This window comes from Geospiza fortis, unplaced genomic scaffold (assembly GCF_000277835.1).
Source record: "Geospiza fortis unplaced genomic scaffold, GeoFor_1.0 scaffold130, whole genome shotgun sequence".
Classification (NCBI taxonomy): Eukaryota; Metazoa; Chordata; class Aves; order Passeriformes; family Thraupidae; genus Geospiza; species Geospiza fortis.
The window spans coordinates 5,408,637-5,418,328 of record NW_005054300.1 but is presented as its reverse complement, the minus strand read 5'-3'; the positions used below and the strand labels follow the sequence as shown (position 1 = coordinate 5,418,328).

Here is a 9,692-nt window from a genome sequence, read left to right as displayed (position 1 = left end):
CTGAAAACATGTGATTTTCTTTTTTTCATTGCAACAGTTTAACACTAGACAGCATTATAATAACAGTCAATATCATTACATCATTTTTATTGTCAAAATACACACACAGCTTCTTCATTAATTATCAAATAATTAAAAATAACTTACAGATCTAAGAACACATAAAATACTGAGGTAAGGATGCCTTATTTTTGTTCTATAATAAATCCAAGCATTGGCTTTGCCAGGGACCCTTATTAAATTTAAGGGTAAAAAATGAATCCTTAAATCTCTCTGCAAAGATATCTAATGAACTAAAAGAAATGCAATGATTAATCAATTTTACAGGAAAAGGAAAAACAACAAAAAAGCCTCTTTTCAACAAGTGCCAAAACAGCAGGCTATTTAGAGACCACAAAATTTAGTCACCAGTAGTAGATTTGGAATGCAGAAGTTTCTCATTTCTCGGGAATAAATAACTCCTGAACTTCAATACCTCCCAATCCCAACAGGAATCCTGACTTTGGAACACCAAAATTTGAAAATCTGAAAATCTACTTAACCGATCACCATATAAATTTCATTTTCTTAGAGATAATGCATCTAAATACTCTTTTCAACATTTCTAGAGAGCTGGATCTTCCTTTGGTAGAAAAAGACAGTAAAGAGCTGTGATTTTTAACAAGCAGCTTTTTTCTATTTCTGGATTATAGTTTGACTTAAGCTTCTTTCAGAACACAGAACATGGTGATCACACCATCAGTGCTCCATTCTGCAGCTCAACGTTTTCAGGTTTACCCCCACTCCTCCCTGCAAATGTGTGGCTGTGTCCAGCAAGATCATGCAAGACAAGGACAGTGAATTATGATTTCATTCAATCCTCACATGGACAGCACTACTGCAAACAAGCCATAGAGCCAGTACTGGGCAGCAGGAAAGAAAAACTCTCTCTTGGGCCAAGAAAAATCACTAAAGGGACTGTGGGCATCAAGTCCTGTGTGTGAAAGACTGGAATTTTTCTAGCAAAGTCCACAGTAGTTAAGAGCCTGGCAAAAGATGATTACCAGTGGAGTGGACTGAACACCTGTGTTAAGGGATTCTGGTAATTTTAGCTGCAGTTAAACTGCCTGCAATACAGGCATCCCAGTAAAAATACTGGTTTAAGACAGTGGGGAGATATTGTAACCCACAAGTTTGATCTCATTTAATTTTTCATTTTGTTTGCTGCGCATCTTACAAAAACAGGTTGTCTCTACAAAGCATTTATTAAAAACCTATGCAAGTGTCTTTTAATTTGAGGGACTCTGAAGTCTGCCTAACATGCTGAGCCTGAGTGGAGCATACAGCTCATGTGCAAAGCCAATGAAGGGGCAGCGCCTTTCACAGGGTGGCACCACGTTCTGGCCTTTCCTTGCCTTCTGAACACCCTTCTCCCAGCAGCTTTCAACTCCCAATTACATCTAAAACATTGGTTTGTGGTATCAAACAGAAGCTGCAACATCTGCAAATACAAGTAATGGCTTATGTGTGTGCAAATAGATGGCTTAGATGGGACAAAACAATTCATTCTGCCTGAACACAGGTTTCTTGGATAGGAATAATGAGTAAATTAAAGAATCCATTGCCCAGTACTTTTAACAGCTCTGGAAGTGAAACTCCAGATTTATAAACTGGTTCTGCTAAGAAAAGCACGTTACAGTGTTTATGTCCAAATTAGTGATCATGAGAACACCATATTTTTTAGGTTCGTACTTCAGCTGCATTCTTATAATGTCACTTGAGACCTGGTCTGCACCCTTGCCTGCTCTGGTTTCTCACCAAAAGGAGTGAGCATAAGCCCAGAGTGTGCCCAGCATGGCCTATGGTTTGTGCCAGCAGGGGACCAAGAGGACAGGACATGCCATGAACACACCAGCTCTGCAGAGTAGAGACAGATAAACTGATAGGGCTCTCAAATCACTCAAACTACAGTTTAGAACAAAAGTTCCAGAATTTTAATTTAAAGATTCTTGAAAATCCACTGGTAGTTCAGTGAAAAAGGCCTATTACAAAATAAAGCATCAACAAAACAACATCATCAAGCACCTGTATTATTGAATCATCTACAGCCTCCTCCCTCTCTTGATACAATAATCAGGCCTCACCTGATAAAGAAAAACCTGTTCCACTTGCCATCCACACTGCTAGGGTAAATATCCATCCAAATGCACTGTTCACAATCACATTTTCTATACACTTCACATCCAAAAATGGTGAAGAAGAATAAGCACTGGTAGTTCATCATCTGGGAGGAAATTTGGGTATAACAGAGCAAACTACTAAGTTGGAACAGATGAAGCTTTCCCAACTCCCTTTTCACAAAGGCCTGTGTGTGAGGGCTGAGAGGTGCCCCAGCTGGCTCTGGGCACCACGACTCATCTGCAGGAATGGCAGAGGTGTCCTCTGACAATGCTGAGCTGAGCTCATAAGCTGTGCCAGGAAACCCAGGGGACTGAGTGCCTCAGGTTGGTACTAGCTCAGGGATCCACGTACTATGCTCCAGTGCAGCCCGTAATTACAAGACCATTTCTCCAAATGGCTACATTTAACACAAGGCACATTTGTATGCCCAGTGAAGTAGAAGAGGACTAATATATGAAAGGACTTTAATCTAAATAATGGGTTGCAACTGTAGGAAGGTGCAATATTTCAACACAGATAAATAAAGACTGGATAAATCTCCTGCTCTGCATATAAAATAAACCAGCTATGGTAAATCAGCTGTAACCCATATATGACAACTAAGGTTACTTTTGGCTTTGTTCAGTACGGGGGACCAAGGAGCCTCCTAAAAAACAGAAAAAACCAAAACCAAGCAACTTCCCTGACTGTAGAACAGCAATAGTGTTTACCCACCAATATGAGTGGTCACAACTTTTATACGTTTTTAAAAAAAAATACATCTCTAGTCACTGCAGAGGACTTTGTTCAGGCACCTTTCATTGGGTAGATGAATTCAGGTTTTGTGTTTCTCAATGCAAGAAGATGAAGACATCTCTTCAAGTCAAAGAGAAATTGTCTCCTAGAATATTAAGAATGGCTTAAATGATCCCAGCAAGGCTTGGGACCTTCTGAACCTTCAAGACATCTTCATGCTGAAGCTCTGAAAATACTGAGAGCTTAGACCACCAGTGCAAATTTCAGTTTCTCCCTAGATAAAAGGAAAGGTCTTCTCTTCCACAGCCCAGTACCAACAGGTCATACTGGGTTTCTTCCCACCTTCCTGGACTCACTGGGACTACAGGCTCTGACATAGACAAATGTCCTTTTCTGCTTTTCTGCAACTGCAGCATTTCACCTCCAATTGCTTGCACCGCCCCTTGCGGTTAAGTCACTGATCTAGACAGAGCCACCTTAACAGGAATTTTGGATGGGTCTTCGTGAAGGGGAGGAAAAAAGAGGACATAATGTTTAATTATAAGAAATGATTGAAATAGGCACAGACATACCCCGGGTGCCTCTGCACTGCAGCAAGCTCTAAACTTGTTATCGTTAATGGTTTAAATTTCACTGTGCTAATCATTTCAGGACACAAGCCTTTCTTGATAATCTAATGAATTATTCCAACATCCTTCAGCAAAAAAAATCCTCCATGACAGCACTAATTACAAGACGTTTTCCCAGTGCTTATGTAAAATATGACAGAGCAGCAGCTTAGGGAATTGCAGAAAACTGCTTCTAATTTCCACTGAGAAACTGACAAACACCTCTCTTTCATCTCTCCCAGCTCTCAAGTAAGATTTAACTTTCTCATTTAGTTAATTACCGAGTGAGGATCATCATTTTCCCGGATCGGAGCGGCACAGAGCCTTTATCGTGTTAACTTGCGAACTTGATCGATGGCTGCTGCTAAAACTTAATAACTTCACCCCCTGGCAAATTGTAAGATAAATATAATAGGAGAAACTCTGACAGTAAAAACCTGCCAGAAATGAGCGCTGTGTTTATGTTTCTTTGCAGGCAGCAAAAAAACAACCGACAGCTTATTACTGGGTGCGTGTTACTTATATTTAAAAGACTCCAGGCAGTTAACTTTCTGCGTACTGTTCAAACTTTACTCACAAGATAAAAGACACTGGGGGAAAAAACCCAAGCAATGGAATGACAAAGAAAGGAACCACGTAGGTGTATGTCCAGGGGCCAAGGAAGGTGGGGAAAGACAGGAACTTCACAGTGGAAGCAAAGCCATGCTTGCCTCTATATCCTGAATATTCTTCAAGATTGACCACAATAAAAATGTGCACAACTGTGAATCCAAACATGAAACTATTTTCACCAGCAGCAAAAGCTCAGGAGTTCTGGATCAAGTTAGAAGCATGTGGGAAAAGCAGAAGGATTAAAAAGTACCAGCATGGCCATGGGATGATTTGGTTTGATGCCTGAAAAGGTGCTCTTAGCCAGAGACCCTCAGCCCAGCTGACTTTCCCAAAGTTACTAGTGTGGCCATGGAATTGCTTGCTACTGCCCTTGATGAAGCAGCACTCAATGCCACAACAATGCAACCACAGCAATGTAACAAAAATGGTGAAAAGGAGCTGAGGTATGCCAGCCCTCCATGCTAAAGGCAAAGATAGTTATTTGAGAATGCAGCTCAAAGGGTGTTTTTTGCATGGCCTAAAGGCAATAACACCATAATTAAGAGGATACAGGTACAGTTTCTATGGCTGGCTTCTTCTTTTTTTAGGCTTGCAATGACCAAATGCTGCAGAACTGATTCCCAGACTGTCAAGGTGAAGCAGAGAGAAAAGAAGTTCCTTTGCAGCTCCTTACTGGCAGCTTCCTCTAAAAGAACTCCTTTGCTTTGAGAATTGGGGGTGGTGAGGGGGTTGTCTCACCATAAAAAACACGATCTCATAGCCATAGCACCTGAGAGACATGAGTAGGGCAGTCAGCTCCTCATTTTTCTCCTTTGCAGGACAAACCTGCTTTTCCAGTGTTTGAGTTGACAGCAAGGCTACAATGCTAGGTCATTAAACAACTCACTCCATTTACTTTTATTTTAAAAGCTCAGTTTAGAATCTACCCATTTCTGCCTGCCTCCATCTCACATAACAGCCTCTGTGAGGTTAACCATGGGTTTAGCTCATATATGGACTTACTCGCTCAGTAGTGAATTACTTTCCACGCTGCAAAGCTCACTGAAACATTCTGAAAAACGAACATAACCCAGAAGTAGATGATCATCAATCACATCTGAGAGTCAAAAAGAAAGGACCATGAAAGAAACCACAGCATCTCAACTGTTTATTTTCAAGAGAAAATTCAAAACACACATACTGAAATTAACAGCACCCTAGGAACTAGCAATTTTGCTTCTCTGGAGCTTTAGGCTGCTTGTCCACATCTGGTTTCTAATCACACTGCAGAAAAGCTTTGTAAGAAAGGATACATCTAGATGAAAGATCACTGGAATTACGCTGGACACAGCAGCCCAACCTGCTGCACTTTCTGAAATCCTGGGAGGGCAATAGTTTTCAGAGGTACCATCTAAATACCTATGATATGGTGTCAGCTTGGAGGGCACCTGGCTAAGGAAATTACCTCAGATACAGAAGACAGGGAAAAGGCTGATTTTGTTCAAGGCCAGGAGAAGCTGCAGGCACCAGAGAAGTAACGTGGTGAGTCTCTCTCAGGACTGGGGAGACAGGACTGAGCCATGGGCACTCGCACATAGGCTATACAAAGAGCAGCAATAATACTTTGCTGGACAAGATGCTCCCCTCCCACACTGCTACACAGTAAACAGCAACAGGGAGGAGATTAAAAAACTATTCTTTTAAGCTAATACTTAATGTTTCAGACAGGCTAATAAAGTTTAATTGTCTGGAATCTCATAGCTCTTACTGTAAACTTTCCTTCGATATAGGTCTCCCACCTAGATTTTAAGTGTTGACAAAAACCTCCAAAATAAAATTTCTCTGATGCCAGCAATGGATGTGAATTGGGAGTCCCTCTCCTCCTCCTCATCTCCAAGTTGTCTTTGCAAATAACAAGCACTGATGAGAAATTTGCTTGCATCAGCACAGCACTGGCATATGTTACTTTCCCAAACTATGATCCCTGACCAAATGCCTATCTAGACATATGGGGGGGAGGGCAGGCACCATCACTCTTAAAGGGATAGATTTCAGAGCACACCCTCTACTAGCTGTAAAGTAATCATACACTAATTTCAAAGCAAACACTCCAGTAACAACAAATCTCTTCCAGGGGAAACCACCAAAGGAAATGCTTTCTTCCTTGGCATGGCTACCAGAACCACAGTTGAATTGCTGGGACCATTACATGTTATTACTGTTAATGGAGGGAAGGAATATTCACATTATGACTTGGAGAACCAGTCTACTGAAGTCATCAGGTAATGGCCAGTAACAGCAAAGCGCTCATTTATGTCAGGGAGAGGCATAAGTAAACAATGCTCCTTAGAGCAGTTTTACAGTTTTCTGGAACAGTTGCTTCTGGTTTTAAAACACTCAAGCATGATCTACTGCCTGAGTGAAGTCACTCTTAATGGGTGTTACTGTTGATTTCCTCCTTACTTCATGTGCTCCCCTAACAGAGAGAAAGGCAGTCAGGAACAGGTAGATGGACTCAAGTGATCCAAAACATGGCTTAAGTAACAGAGAAGACTGATACCACTGTGAACAACACAAAGGGAGAGAATGATCATAAAAATCTGCTCTCAATAACACTACTGAGATTTTCCAACCACTTGGTTCTGCCTATCTAAAACTTTTAGCACCAAGAAACACAAGCCCTCCAAGATGGCTTACTCAGTAGTATTTTCCATGAGTTTTTCCTTTGAGATGCATTTTGTTACCAACAACAAAGAGGGCATAAGCACACCAAACTACTTGGCCAAGGCAATGTGAGAGATTCAGAACTGGAAGGCAGGAATATACATGCTGGGTATCATATAATATTTCCCAGGTACAGGAGTATACATATTTCCAGGCATACTGGAGACATGTAAAAAACAAAAACCCAGCAGCATTCTGAAGAAGCACAAGATTCATGTATGTGCTCTGCTCCCATTGCAAATGTACTCCTTGGACCTGCTGGAGGAGTTGGCTACATGAGCACTCCCTAACCTATTTCAGTCAAAATAAGCTTGTTAGCAGAGACCTGCTATTTAAACTGCCTACACTAAAACACCTCATCTTAACTGAGAGCAGGTTTGCAGCTTTGCTGACAGATCCTGGAGGGCAGCAACTTGCAGCAGCCAGGCGAAGGCTGCATGGTATTCTTTTCCACCAGTACAGCCAGATCTAGAAGAGGACATCTCAGCAACTCACACTGGCTGATACCAATACTACTGCTGTTAGCAGATACCACAGAGGCAGCTGTAAGAGGACAAATCCATTAAATATTCTTGTACAGTGCTAAGTTAAAGTTGGTCAGTGGTCTGCAGCCAAAATCTTGAGATGATGCCTTGTAGCCTCCTATAACCTCTACAAGGTCATGCAATAACCCTCTCTCACTAATAAGCATTGTCTTCTCCAATGAGCTGTTCTGCTAAACTTTCAGTCAAACGTTACCTTCCTGGCAAACCAGGGTGATTCCCATGGAGGGTCCCTAGGATTGCTAAGGAAGATGGATGTGTTTCACCCAGAGAAGTCTGGTGGTTATCCACCAGCCTTCCACTACCTAAAGGGAGGTTCAGAGGAAAGAGACAGAATCTTTTCAGATGTGTGTTATGACAGGAAGAGGGGCAACAGCAACAGGCAAGCAAAGCTCTGGACATTAAAAAGAAGATATTCAAAATATGAGTGGACAAAGTTCCAAAATGGACTGGTTGTGAAGGAATCCTCCTCTGAACAGCAGCTGAACTACAAACCTCCAGAGGTCCATCCTACCTTGAAGTTTTCTTTGACTTTATATCTTAAGATTGTGTTGGTCCATCCTTTCATTGATACCTGGCAAAAGATTAATGACCTGAGAAACAGACTCCAAAAATCCATGCTGAGGACAATGAATTCTGTATCTTCAGAAATTGCATTAAGTTGGGTTAGGCCAATTGCTGCTGGTATGTGAAAACACATGACAGAAGACAGGCAGAAACCAATACCCTCTGCTACAGCAAGGTACCAGGTCTAAGCATAACAGCACTTCAGAAAGGCATATGCAGCTGCACAGCTGAGCAGACTTTATCCCTATCAGCTGACACTCAAATTGCATGACTCAGGAGCCCAAGTCACAGACTGTTCCACTAGGGATCCCTCCTTGGCTCAGTGTTTAGCTGCTAATAATCTTTCAAAAAATACCTCAAACTAAAGGAGGAAGGAAGCTTTCCATTACTCTTCTCCCTACAGCAGAGTCAATCAAAATGGACATGTTTGAATGTAGCATATAAACAATATAAATCCCCCAGTAAATTGTGGCAAAACAGATCTGCTAGCTTCATTTGGTCATTCAACATATTGTATTTTCCACATAATGTTCCTCCACTCAAAGCAATGATTCTGCTACTTCTTTTAGTCAGTTTGTTAATAAACAATGAAAATAACATCAATTCACCTATATTTCCCTTTCTACAAATAAAAAACAAGTTTTCTCTTATTTTTTTTTCATCCCGTTCTGAGAGTTACTTTCCTGTCATATCAACAATGTTACCAGTGTGGAGTATATGATGTGAGAAATCTCTCCCATCCTCATGCAATGATGCATCACGTTTCTAAATTTATCTAACAACCACCACCATTTTCTATAACTTCTACTAAAATAATTGGCTAAATACCTAAGAACCTATTACATGCTGAGTAAAGTAGCTTCTACTTTCAACAGTTTGAAATGTATTCTCTTTTAAATACCATTAGGTCTTCTATGGTGAGAATTTTTTCTCCTTTGTGAAAGGAAAAGACCATTAGACTTTAGCACTCACTATTTGCTAAACATCTCAGTGATACCTCTCACTTGTTTTCTGTATTTTCAGGTAGCTCACAATAGCAGTATTAAATCTAATAATAGTACACTCACAAACATACTATTTGCATCTTCTCGTCTAGGAAGAGCAATGTGGGCTCATGACTGGAAAAACCAAATGCAACTTCTTGCTACAAAATAAAATTGAAATGTCAAAAAAAGTCAACGTTTCCTGCCACAGCCCAAACTCTGAGATGCACCATTGACAGCCTGTTCCTCGATCGAGGGGTTAGAGCTCCCTCTAGCACTCTCCACACAGAAGAGCCATAGATGCTAAGCTGTGACTATCTGATCTCACTCAAAGCAGTCTTGGGTAGTGTTGTTTGTAATTTTTATTTGATTTACTTTTTTTGTCACATGCATAATTAAGAACACATCCACTAGTTTATCTGAAATTCAAGAGAAACAAGTGTCATTAGAAATTCCCTCTACAACTGATTAAAAATATTCAGATTGCTGTAATTAACTGATCTCTATTTTAAAATGTAATTTAGGACAAGCTGAAGGATTATCATGTCAGCTGTGTGTACAATGTGAGATGCAGCAAGAAACTAAATGAAAAAGTTGTTGAAAATTTTCAATTTTCATGGCTTAAAAAGTCCTGCTACTTCACCTCCTTTTGGCTGACGAACATCCCAATGCAGCTGACTGCAGTTGTGAATAACGCCTTTCTATTTCACATTAAATATTGAATAATGCCGCTTAAGTAAAGCTAAAAAGGTGCAACAATTCTGAGCTCTGCACAATGCTGA

The 9,692-nt window shown here is 40.7% G+C and overlaps 1 protein-coding gene across 2 annotated transcripts in view; it reads right to left on the bottom strand.

Moving 5' to 3' along the window:
- Positions 1–9,692, bottom strand: part of BTRC (beta-transducin repeat containing E3 ubiquitin protein ligase) — a 97,418-nt gene that overhangs the window by 23,253 nt on the left and 64,473 nt on the right. The window lies entirely within an intron of this gene.